This window comes from Leuciscus leuciscus (assembly GCF_965113295.1).
Source record: "Leuciscus leuciscus genome assembly, chromosome: 11".
NCBI classification, from domain to species: Eukaryota; Metazoa; Chordata; class Actinopteri; order Cypriniformes; family Leuciscidae; genus Leuciscus; species Leuciscus leuciscus.
Genome location: NC_138735.1, coordinates 28,519,664 through 28,532,903, shown reverse-complemented (window position 1 = coordinate 28,532,903; position 13,240 = coordinate 28,519,664).

Sequence of the window (13,240 nt, the reverse complement as noted above, 5' to 3'; positions counted from 1 at the left end):
TGCATAGCATTTTGCCAGAAAGGGCAAAGATTAATATAAAAATAAAATTCCGTGAGAGTGGACAAATTAATGCTATAATGCATAGCATTTTGCCAGAAAGGGAAAAGATTCAAATTAAAATAAAATTCCGTGAGAGTGGAAAAATTAATGCTATAATGCATAGCATTTTGCCAGAAAGGGCAAAGATTAATGTAATAATAATAAAACCCAGAAGGGTTCAAACACAAGTCGACTAAGAGAAATTTAGCCAGAAAGTAATAATCTAGAAAAGATTATTTAAAGGAAAATCCCAGAAAGGGTTGAACAGAGATTATTTATAGACAGCCCAGAAAGGGTTGAACGCGCGTAGAACAAATAACTTCATGAGCGAGAGAGCCGTAAAGATTGAGAAAGCCGTGAAAAAGGACAGAAAGTCTCAAACGGCTAGCCTCAGACAGTAAGAGGCAGAGACTGGCTAAACGATAAGACCTGTTAGTGGAGGACGCTTCGCTTATGACAGGGCAAGCAGTAAAATCCAGCAATGTAGATATTTAACATGAGGAGATTCTCATGTATTAAAATGAAAACTAGCCTTTCAGGCAGACACAACGGTTCTAGAAAATGGAACGAGGCTTCTCAATGGCTTCTGTAATGAAAGTATAATTATTGGTCCTGGAACAGCCAGGATGATTTTATTGTAAAATAGGTGTACCGGTTAAAGAGACAGAGTCTGTGAGCATAGCTCAGACTCGAAAAGCCAACAGTGGTGCGTGCCAGATCGTCTCCCACACTGTATTACAGAGAAGAGCTCGTACTTCAGAACGCTAGAGGCTGAAAGACCTGTAAAACGATAGTTATGAAAACTTAAGGGAGGCACTGACAACAAAATAAGTCAGGAAAACTTTATTTTAATATAAAGTTAAATAATAGTTTATGATGGAGTAAAAATGGTAATTGAAGGAATATAATTACAAATAACAGACAATGAAGAAAATGGGAGATAAACTATTAACAATAAACTTGTTAAGTAACAATGCAAAGAGTAACAACTTTAGAAACGGGAAAAAATGTCCCCAAGGACTCTCTCGGCCGTCCACGCCTCCGTATGAGAGTTTTACAACAGAGTCAGGGTGAGTTAGAGGATTCAGAGAACTCCAATACCTCTGATACACAACACAGAAAGTGAAAGCAGGAAATCAAATAATATTAATGTTAAATGTAGCTAGTATATACTTTTAATATTGAATTAGTCAGAGGTGACTGTAGTAAATACAGAGGACTAAATACAAATAGTCTGATAGAGAGAAATGAAGTAAGATGCTATTAAGAGGAAAACAATAAAAATAATAATAAATTAAAGCTGCAAGCAGCATTTATCGGGGTTCAAGCATTTAAGGCCTTTAAGCACATAAGCATCAAAAGACATTAAGTTTTATTTAGCAAGCTTTTAACCACTGACATCATAGATGGAAAAGTCCATTTACAGCCAATACAGGCAATTTACCATAGGAAATAACTGGTTTTCATTGTTTTTTGACAGTAATGGTGCCACCTATGTTCCGATCTTCATAAAAATGTTGCATGCTTGCATGCTTTTTTACTGTTATATTACATATGCCCACTAATTTTTGAGTTTTTTGCTTAGGATTTATAGGCTTTTCTATACATTTCTGCACTGGTTTGGTTCCGATCGGGCGAAAAACCTAGGACTTCTTAGCAAAAGTAGGTTTTTGACAAAATTCTAAATTGTGGAAAATTTATCATGGCGTAAATACATTTTTTCTCAAATTTTTAGCATTGATATTGAGAGAGCATAGATTGATGACAATAACATAGGAGCAATATTGTTAGATTTTAGCTGAGCTTTTGATGTACTGGATTATAAATTATTGCTCGATAAACTGAAATGTTACAAATTTACTTCTCATACTCTACATTGGTTTAAAAGTTAACTGTCTCATGGGACAATGTGCATTTAATGGAAGTTATTCAGATGTGAAAGAGTTGCAATGTGGTGTGCCTCAAGGAAGTTGTTGAAGACAGTCATGTATGCAGATGATAAAACATTATATTTACCTGCAACATCAATTAAGCAGTTGTCTACTGCTTTGGATGAGGAAATTTTACCTCATCCAAAGAAAACGTTTTACCACAACACTGTGTAGCATGTAGCGCGCAACGCGACATGACGTGCTACACCCAGTTATAGTATTCGGTAGGGCCTCATTAAATCAGAAGCAAGGATCATCTACTGGAGGGAGGAAATGGTGCAACAGGAGAGCAAATAGTTGACAAATGCGTTCTAATTCAAAGAGAAAATTGTACTGATAAATGATAAAGTTCTCTTCGTAGTTTGTTTCAGAAAGATGAGTGACAAATAAGAACAATAGATAGTTAGTAAATGAAAACAGATATCACTGACTCGTTTCTTTTGAATGATTCAACAGCCTAAAAGCTTCGATTAAATTAGGTGAAGTTCCGCAGTTTTCATACAATTTGTGAAAAAAATAAAATAATTGAAACCAATACTAAGTCTGTTTCTTTCACGTTGACCCAAAAAACGTACAATAATAAAACAAAATAATACATTCTATTAGGGCTGTTGCGATAACCGCAATATTGCAGTACCGCGCTTCTGACAAGCCAAGTGCAGAGGAATGCAAGTAACCGCAGCAACTGCGATATTCGCGTGTTTTCTTTTTTCATAAGGATATAACCTTCTAGTTTTGTACTTTTGTGTGTATTGAATGTTAAATAAGTTAAAGGGATAGTTCACTTTGAAATTAAATTTTGGTATGTTTTAGCTTACCTCAAGGGCATCCAAGATGTAGGTGTCTTTTTTTCCGCAGAAGTTTCAATTTTGATATTTTTAGGACAACCGTTCTTGTCTGTCAGTCATATAATGAAGGTCGATGGTCACCACCTCAAAGAGCATGCACAGAGTCCAAATTAAAACAATTCCCCATCGTCCAAATTAAACAATTCCCCATCATAAGTACACATTGATGGCCTAAGACACGAAACGAGCGGGTTGTGTGAGAAAACGAACAGTATTTATATCGTTTTTACCTCTTGTACACAGCCACGTCCAAGTGATCTGAGAGCACGGGCGGGTATAGATATATACAATAGAAGTCGCCTTGGCTACGGCAGTTCATTGGAACGAAAAAAATAAATCAGTGTGAGTCACGCATTGAATCAATGCCATTGGTCTCTATTACATGAAGCATCAGCTTCAGCGTTACCCATGCGACACATTGCTGGTAGGGCTGGGTACCGAGTTCGACACTTTTTAGGTACCGACCGAATTGCCTCGATACTATCGAGTATTGAAAAATGACTTCTTGTTTGGTACCAGATTTTGATACCTAAGGGGTTAACTCGTCAACGTCAGTGCTCTGTATTGGATGAAAAACTACGATAAAACCTGTTGGAAAGCATCATTTGCAGCGATTTTCCAAATTTCAATCTTAACCATTGTATTTCATCAGAAACGATCTGAAAACAGGGCTTTAAGTGTAAAATACCGAACTTGTCCTTTAATATGAAACGCGAGCACACACACACAAACTCTCCACGCACATACACATATGAGACACGCGCGTGCACACGCAAACTCTCCACGCACATATTAATATGAGACGCGAGCACACACACACACAAACTGTCCGCGCACATACTCATATGAGACTCGAGCACACACAAAAACTCTCCGCGCACATACTCATATGAGACTCAAGCACACACACACAATACACTAAATATGTGGAAAAGTCGATCAAAAGTCTACATTCCTCCAGGCTCGATGCCAACAGCGCGCGATGCAGTATTTGCTGTAATTGTAAAATAATTGCTGCAAAGACCGGTACCACGACAAATATGAAGAAGACCTTGATAGTGAGTTCCAGACTTTCTCAGTTGTGGGAATCAGTCTAGTACTTTTCCTAAACACAAAGCTGACTGAGTTCCAGACGAATGTTTTCTGTACAACCAACAATTCAGTGAGTTTCACTCTATTCAAAGAACCAATGCAGACCAGTAAAAATTAGTTTTCCTCTGCGCCGACAGAGAAGAAGTTAACAAACAGCTGCAGGGTTTTGTTAACTAAGTTATCCTCTAAAGTTGTCTTTTAGAGATGAAATTTATCCTCTGTTCTTGTCAGGCAGGGAAGATTAGCGTAAAGTGCTAGTTTTGTATTTGTGTTATCTTTTGCTCTGGGCAAGGAAGGTTAACAATAGTTGATCTGTGTTAACGTGTACCCTCTGTTGATCAGAGAAGTTTAGTGTTTGTTTGTGTGGTAACATAGAAATTCACAAAATGTTTAGGAAAAGTACTAGACTGATTCCCACAACTGAGAAAGCTGGACTAGCTACACCTTTAACATATAGTGAATTCAAGTCTTTGTTATCAGAGCACATGGACTCCATCGTGACTGAGCCAGTCAGATTGAATTTAACAAAGAAATTTGGCATTGATGCAGACAAAGTATGGTCAATTGAAGATTGTAAGAAGGTACTAGGAGAAAGTATTCGCAAGAACAATGTGAAACCCATTATCTGTTGTCACAGATAATTTGGTTTAACACTAGCTACAGAACAGTCTAAGCGCAACTCAGAGCTAGAGAAACAGATCAAAGAGCTCCGTACTAGATTATCTTCTGTGAAGAAAGTAAACCGCAACAAAGATGCAGAAAAAACTGATGTGGAACTTCAGCCTGATAACAATTATCCTGAATTAAAAGCTTTCTTTGAAACAGATGTAGCCATCCGATCAGTAACTGATGAGCCTGTAGATTCAGTGCAGGTTTGTGGGGCTAGGAGAAGATCTCAGGGAACTTAAAGTGTTACTCCCAACTTTTCTGTTGTCCAAATACAAACTGTTGCCAAAACATCTTTAGCTCCTAAGGAAATAGACTTGTTGAAAGTTTGCCATCAGTGCAAAGACATTTTTCTGAGTTTAGGAGAGAGTTATCCAAAAAGATGCGGCTCTATGATATGACTCTAGCTGAAGTCACCCAGCTAATATCACAGATCTTGACTGAGTCAGAATTCAATGATTTTGAAAGTGCTGTAAACAATTCTGAACTGCAACAGGCCAGTAAAGATGAATTGAGAGAGGAAGTTTTGAAAGTGTTAAAGAACATTGTTGGACCAAAAGTTGACTGGTCAAAGATCACCATTTGTTTACAGAAGAAGGGTGAAACTGTTTGTGAGTACACAGAAAGATTTTGTCAGTCAGCTGCAGCATACAGTGGTATAGCGGACACTTCAGAGAAGGTGTTAGATGATAATGGCCCTTTAGTTCGCACATGGTCTGATGGGCTTTTGTCAGAACACAGAAAGGCGTTGCCTTTCTTAAACATCACATGGGCTACGAGAACTTTGCAAAACAACTTGGACAGTTTAGCTACTTGGGAAAGAGACTCTGATGTCAAGGCAAGAGTAAAAATTGCAGCAGCATCCTTTAAGGTCAATTCAGAGAAACAGAAACGCAAATGTCCTAGAGAAGCCAGTTGTTCTTACTGTCGCAAGCACGGACATTTTGGAAAAGAATGTAGAAAAAACAAAAATAACTTAAGACAAGTTAACAATGTTATGCAGCTTTTACTACATTTGTTTGCTACTTTGAAGCAACCCCTCCCCTCGTCATTGGACTCGTGGGTAAGCTTTTTGAGGTGTTAACCATTTGGGCTGTGATTGCTTAAAGGGATACTTCAGGATTTAGCATTAAGCTTTGTATTAGTAGAAAACCTGTAGTATTTTCGAATTACCGTGCTTTCCACCCTCATATCCCCGTGAGAGGAGAGATTTATGTATTTTTTTGTCTGGAAAAAATCCTCCGATGACGCAAAAATTGTCATTTTGCGTCATCTGAGGATTTTCTGCCCAGAGGCTAAAGACTACAGCCAGTAGTAGGGGCTGTTCCGCATGTTTTCAACCTGCCCATAGAGGGATCTCACTCACAGAATGTACACACAGTCAGCCGTCTTTCTTTGGAAGCTAAGCTAGCAGGCTCTTGTTCCGTGGAGAAAGCTGAATAGTAGGAGAAAGCTGAGTAGTAGGGGTTACCATCCTCCTTTTCCCGGACTTGTCCGGCGGGCGAGATCGTTCAAAAATGTCCGGGATTCAGCTTTTGCTTTCTGCAGTCGCCATTCATTACACCTCTTGTTTCAATCTAACTGAATTCATTCCGATCGGTGAATCTGAATGTAGTGTTTACATGAACGCTAAACAAGTGATCGGTTGATGTGCGTTTTAACATTGCTAAGAAAATTCCCGCACCTCCGTGAGAGATGCGAGACCGCGTCTCAGTAATGACGCCACCGGCCTCGCGCCGTTCTCCCGCGGCCGTCAGCCTCGTCCTGCTCGCCACAGTAAACATAATGAATGGCGACTGTAGAACGCAAAAGCCGAATCCCAGACATTTTGGGCGATCCCGAAATCCCAGGCAGACTCGTCACGGAGACTCACTGGTAGCCTAACCTTGTTGTTTTCAACTGCGCTCTCTTACCGGTAGGCGTGGCCTCCTAGGGCAGCGAAGCAAGTGCATTCTGGGAGTTGTTGTCTTTCATCCACATAAGCCAAAAACACATTTTCTGGCTTTTCTCAGTCTAGAAAGCTCCAAATAAAAAAATGTCTTCACATTTCTTCTACATAAATGACCTATTTTAAATACACATTCATCTTTCCAGAGGTGAATTATCCCTTAATCTCCCCAGTAACTTACAACAAAGATGAAAGACTTATTGACTGTCACAGCCTTTGTTTGGGGGACATTCAGTATACTCACAGCCTTAAATGTTATACTGCAGAACATTACAATCAGACACCAATCCTGTATTATATGATGTCAAGTCAAGTTTATTTGTATAGCGCTTTTCACAATACAGATTGTATCAAAGCAGCTTCACAGTATTAAATTAAAATAATACAACAAAGTTTGTTTCAAGAGGAATTTATTGATTGATAAAATTAGATTAATATCCCCAAAATATCCCCAACTGAGCAAGCCAAAGGCAACAGTGGCAAGGAACCGAAAAACTCCATCAAGTGACCTAATGGTGTCCTAAAACTCCATCAGGTGACCTAATGGAGAAAAAAAAAACCTTGGGAGAACCCAGGCTCAGTCGGGGGCCAGTTCTCCTCTGGCATTTATGAGCTAGAGGACGGATTGTAGTTTGATCTGTAGGATTATATGAATGCCTGGCTGAAGAGATGCGACTTTAATCTAGTTTTAAACTGGGAGAGCGAGTCTGAGCAACAAACAGTATCAGGAAGACTATTCCAGAGTTTTGGAGCCAAATGAGAAAATGCTCTCCCTCCTTTGGTGGTTCTGGATATCCTAGGTATGACCAAAAGCCTTGAATTTAGTGATCTTAAAGAGCGCGATGGATTATAGGGTGATAGAAGATCCGTTAAATAGACTGGAGCTAAGCCGTTTAGGGCTTTATAAGTCAGTAGCAATACCTTGTAATTAATACGGAACTTTATAGGTAACCAATGCAGTAATGATAAAATCGGTGTTATATGATCATATTTTCTTGATCTCGTAAGAACTCTAGCGGCGGCATTTTGGACTAACTGTAGCTTGTTTATTGAGGATGCAGGACAACCAGCTAATAAAGCATTACAGTAATCCAGTCTCGAGGTCATGAATGCATGAACTAACTTTTCTGCATCAGAAACTGATAGCATATTACGTAGCTTAGCAATGTTTCTAAGGTGGAAAAAGGCTGTTTTTGTAACATATGAAATATGATTTTCAAAAGACAGGTTGCAATCGAGTATAACACCCAGGTCTTTTACTGTAGAGGATAAAGTAACAGGACATCCTATGATGTTAAAGTTGTATTGTGCAAGGTTTTGTGGGCGGTTTTTTGAACCGATAAGTATTACCTCTGTCTTGTCTGGATTTAATAAAAGAAAATTACGCGTCATCCAATCTTTTATATCTTTAACACACTCTGTCAATTTGGAAAATTTAGCGTTTTCATCCGGCCGTGATGAAATATATATTTGAGTGTCATCAGCATAACAATGGAAACTAATTCCATGTTTCCTTATAATATTTCCAAGTGGCATCATATATATGGAAAATAACAGAGGGCCTAATACAGATCCCTGCGGCACTCCATAGTTTACTGGAGTTATGATCGATTTTTCTCCATTTAAATAGACAAAATGGTAGCGGTCAGATAGGTATGATTTCAACCAGCTTAGTGCTTGTCCTTGAACACCAGTATCATTTTGTAGTCGATCTAAGAGTAATGTATGATCTATAGTATCGAACGCAGCACTAAGATCAAGTAAAACTAGTATTGAGATACAGCCTTGGTCAGAAGCTAAAAGTAAATCATTTGTGATTTTAACGAGCGCAGTTTCAGTGCTATGATGCGGTCTGAATCCAGACCGCATCATAGAAATGATGTCTATTAAGACTGATGTTTCACTGGAGAATGGAAATGTGCCAATTTTCTCACACACTGTACAGTGTGCATAGCCTGGGAAAACCCAGACTACTTCCGGCGAATTTTAATTCTCTCTCCAGGATAGTCTGGAGAAGAGCCCATTCAAATCGCAAAATCGCGGCACCAATTAGAAACGTTTGGGGAGGGATTTACATAATGACGACAGCGCAGCGACGCTGAAGGAGATTTCATTACAAAGATGGATGCCGCCGTGGAACATCACTCGTTCGAATCATAGACAGTATATAAACGAATCAGTTATCGCGTCTGTTTTGAGCGATTTAAACGTACCCTTTTCGTTAAAACCAGAGCAAAGAACAACACTCGAAGCATACGTCATCTCCTTCATCGATCTGATTGGTTTTATGACTATCCAATTGCGCCCAGAGGAATTTGAGCTACGTCGGTTGGTGACGCCCCTTTGGAAATGATTTGTCTACATAGCGTCGCCAGACCCTACACTCCGTTTCAACTGAGAAGGGTCTGGTTTTAACCAGGCTACAGTGTGCACACAACAGGGACAGAATAGGACACACAGACCAGTGCGGAGCCCATGGAAGAACCGAAAGCAACAGGCTTCGGGGGTCAGCCATGTGGTGAAGATTTCCTCATAGGTTTCCCCCTCAGTAGCTTATCCCCACCTCACTGGTCCATAGGTGTCAAAACAATTAAGAAATAGGGAAAGAATGAAACAACAACAGCAGACTCTAAAAACCATACAACCCTACTGTTTGAAGAAATACTGCTGTGTTTTCTGTTTTCTTTCTTCCTCTGTACAGATACCACTTGATGGCTGTTCCGAGATCCATATGCAACGACCGTCTCACCTGCATATGAAGCCACAACCTCAAGAAGACAACTAGACCCACTGCTGAACGAACTATCCCAAAAGAAAAAGAAAAAAATACACAACGCAGAGACTTCACGGACCCTAATTGCATGTTTTGTTTCTGTGTCAGCATGCAATTACAGATGAACAACACAGATCATGCTTGTGCCTGTAACTTTTTCAAGTTACAAGAATGAACTTTTAAGTGTCTAAATTTGTATTTTGTAAGAGTTTTTAAGAACTCTCAAAGAGGGGACTGAAGGGTTACAAATTTAAGAATCTATTTCAGATATGCTTCCTTATATAACATCACGGTGAAGAATACTGATTTTAGCTTTTAAGGTTAAGATGTCAGCAAAGTTGCAATCTCTATTGTGTTTTAAATGAGTCAGATCACTGAGATTCTCACCTTTCGGAGCCCAAACATTGAATCGTTAGGTTGATTGGATTAGCTGTAGGGGAGACTTTCACCTTTGTCTTTAATGGCTCTAGGATGGCCCTTGGAACCGGAGTTCCTGGCCAGTATCAGCATTTGAATAGGTATGCTGATTAAATTGAGACTGCCGCTCTGGGGCGGGTTCCTTAAAGGGTTAGTTCACCCAAAAATGAAAATTCTGTCAGTAATTACTCACCCTCATGTTGTTCCAACCGCGTAAGACCTTCGTTCATCTTCGGAACACAAATTAAGATATTTTTGATGAAATCTGAGAGCTGATAACTTCTCCGTAGGCTGCTAGGTGGCCCAAACTTGCTGGCCCAGAAAAGTTATTAAAGAGATTGTTAATATAGTCCAAGTGACTACAGTGGCTCAATCTTAAGTATATCAAGCGACGAGAATACTTTTTGTGCGCAAAAACAAACAAAAATAACGACTTTATTCCACTATTCATTTCCTTCTCTCTGGGCCTCTAGTTGGTTCGCATAGTGTTTTTGCGCTGCGCTTCACACACATGACCAGCGTCGGCCAATAGTGAGCCTACGTGGTGACGTGTAACACAGACGCGCTGCGCAAAAACACTTACGAGGCCCAGAGAGAAGGAAATGAATAGTGGAATAAAGTCGTTATTTTTGTTTGTTTTTGCGCACAAAAAGTATTCTCGTCGCTTGATATACTTAAGATTGAGCCACTGTAGTCACTTGGAATATATTAACGATCTCTTTAATAACTTTTCTGGGCCAGCAAGTTTGGGCCACCTAGCAGCCTACGGAGAAGTTATCAGCTCTCAGATTTCATCAAAAATATCTTAATTTGTGTTCCGAAGATGAACGAAGGTCTTACGCGGTTGGAACAACATGAGGGTGAGTAATTACTGACAGAATTTTCATTTTTGGGTGAACTAACCCTTTAACCTGTATACTCATTTACATGCTTTGTTTGAATTTGTCTCCACCTTCAAAAGTCCCTCCTCCTAAAATGCCTATAAGATACCATGTAAAGTTCCCTTAGTTAGATAATGTTGGAAGTACTGCAGCCACGTACAGCGGAGTTCTCAATAAAGAATAACTTCTGTTGAACGCGATCCCAACTGTCTCCTGGTCTTGCGTCGAAGAAAGAAAACTTTCCAACAACTCAAAGACAATCCGTTGCTGTAACAATGTAACCGTGCAGTGAGTGACAACCTTTCAATGCGCAGAGACGCTGTTTAGTTCTGGTTACATCGTTAGATAAAATGTCCTTGATTTTTGTGCATGCTGAACACATCGTAACACTTATTTATATTTATGTATTGCTATATAAATAAGTCTAAATATATAAATGGTGATAATACGGCATGTCGCGCTATTGAGCCATTCAAAATTACCACATGGGAAATTCCTTCACGCGACAGCCCTACATTGTATAACCCAAATGTACAAAAAGAAACGTAATCAGTAGTGTTGTTTTTGGCGGCCTGTTTTAATTTTAGTTTTAGTCTAGTCTTTGTGTCAAGCTGTCATTTTAGTTTTTATTAGTTTTAGTCACGTTCATACTGTTTTTAGTCTAGTCAAGTATCAGTCGACTAAAAGTCTGAGCATTTTAGTCTTAAGTCAGAATTATCCATGACTCTTTTCGTCTAGTTTTAGTTGACAAAATCTGATGACATTTAGTCTAGATTTAGTCAATGAAAATTGTATTTTAGTCTAATTTTAGTAATGCAATTCTATTTAACCCAGTCAATATAGTGTACCACTATGGAAAAATAGCAAAAATAGCGAACAGAAAAGTAACACTCGTCTCATTAGTGGAGGTTGAAAAACAAGTTCTTTGTGACATCCAAGATTTATTGTATTAAAATTTAAATGCAAAAGAAAAGGCATGAGAGTTGGCTGTTTTTGTCAATTTTAAGTTTTAATTTAAAATATTTGTGATTTTAATATAACTATAAGGCTAAATATATTAGAAGTAGTGCATTGAATAATACATTGTTTAAATTGTGCTTAAAAGTGAATTACGTCTATTAAAGAGTATATGTGTACAAAGAGAATCACAATGCTGACAAAACTTTTTTTTTAAATAAAAGTAGCTGATAACTTCTGGATTTGAAATAAAAATAGTGAGTATGTGTTTGTGGTACAGCCGTGCATCAGTTACGCACTGCAAACGCAGCCTATGTGAAAGCACTATAGCGCATGCTGCTCCTGCACAGCATACGCACTGCCCACGGAGTGTGTGTGAAACGGCCGTTAGACTTAAGTTTGTTGTCATTTACGCTAACTCACCGCAGCTGCATCTTCTAAATAATGCCGCGAGTGGGGCTTGAGGAAGTGACATCGCCTGCGTCTGCGCAGTGACCTGATGCAGCCCCTGAAGTGAGACACGGGAGACACAAATACTGCAAAATAATGATAATAATAATAATGCGACTAAATGAGACGAAATAACGTCATAACATTTTGTCTCGTCTTGTTTTGGTCAACGAAAATTTTGCTAACCACATTTAGTATCGTTTTTTTTCTAGGGCTGTACTGTCCCAGTCGATTAGTCGATTAATTGGTCGATACGTTCTGGTTCGACCAAAATTCTGATTAGTCGATTTTTTGCCGCGTTTATTTCATCAGTTTTGCCGCGCTGAGGCGCGCTCATTTCATCAGGTGGAAAGCACTAACTGCTAATGGGGGTGTTTTCAGAGTACCCTTGTTTCACTGTAACAGTCTGTCTTCAGAACACCCCCCTTGTTTTCACCTTTTTTGGATTAGCCCAACCCAAGAGAGAGCGATAACTATAGAAGGTTTGATGCTGAATATTATTTATTTAATTGTGAGAGCGTTTAATAGTCAGTCCTCTTCTAACATGTCAACAACAAAGAAATCGACAGTGTGGCAGCATTTTGTTAAAACTGATAACAGGAAAAAGGTCGAATGCAAAGTTTGCAAGCAACAGTTTTCCCCAGCTCGACGACAAACATGACATATCATCTAAAAGTGGTAAGCTCACTTGTCTGCGTTGGCTTGCCCTGTCTGTTTTGAGTAGGCTATATGAACATCAGAATTTGCATATTTCAATGTTTTAGTGTGATAACCTAACTTTTTAATTTTTTATTTGGAGCCTAATGCGCAATTGCGCTGTGCTGTTGGTTGTGTTAGTTTTGAGCCTAGGATGCTTTATTTTTCAGCTATGCACTTTATTTCGTTTCTGCTCTTGATCTGGTTTGTTTAATAAATATTCTTTTTTTATTAAAGTGGACGTGCCTTTTGTGTTTATTAAGAGTAAAAGCTTTAAGTTAATAGTGTATTCGTGTCTCAGCTGCGAAGCTGAGCTCATGTTCAGCCTCGCTCGGTGCGAGGACATCAATGGTGAAATGATAGTGTCTGACAGTTATAACTTATTATTATAACATATGACAAAAATAATTGTCTAAATTATGTTGCATATTCCTCAACAGTTCTTGTGATGATATCACTAGTTGACAACATTTTCGGAAATCATAAGCTATGATATTGCGCAGGTGCACTTGATGCAACGCTGTCAGAGCCGACAGACTCGA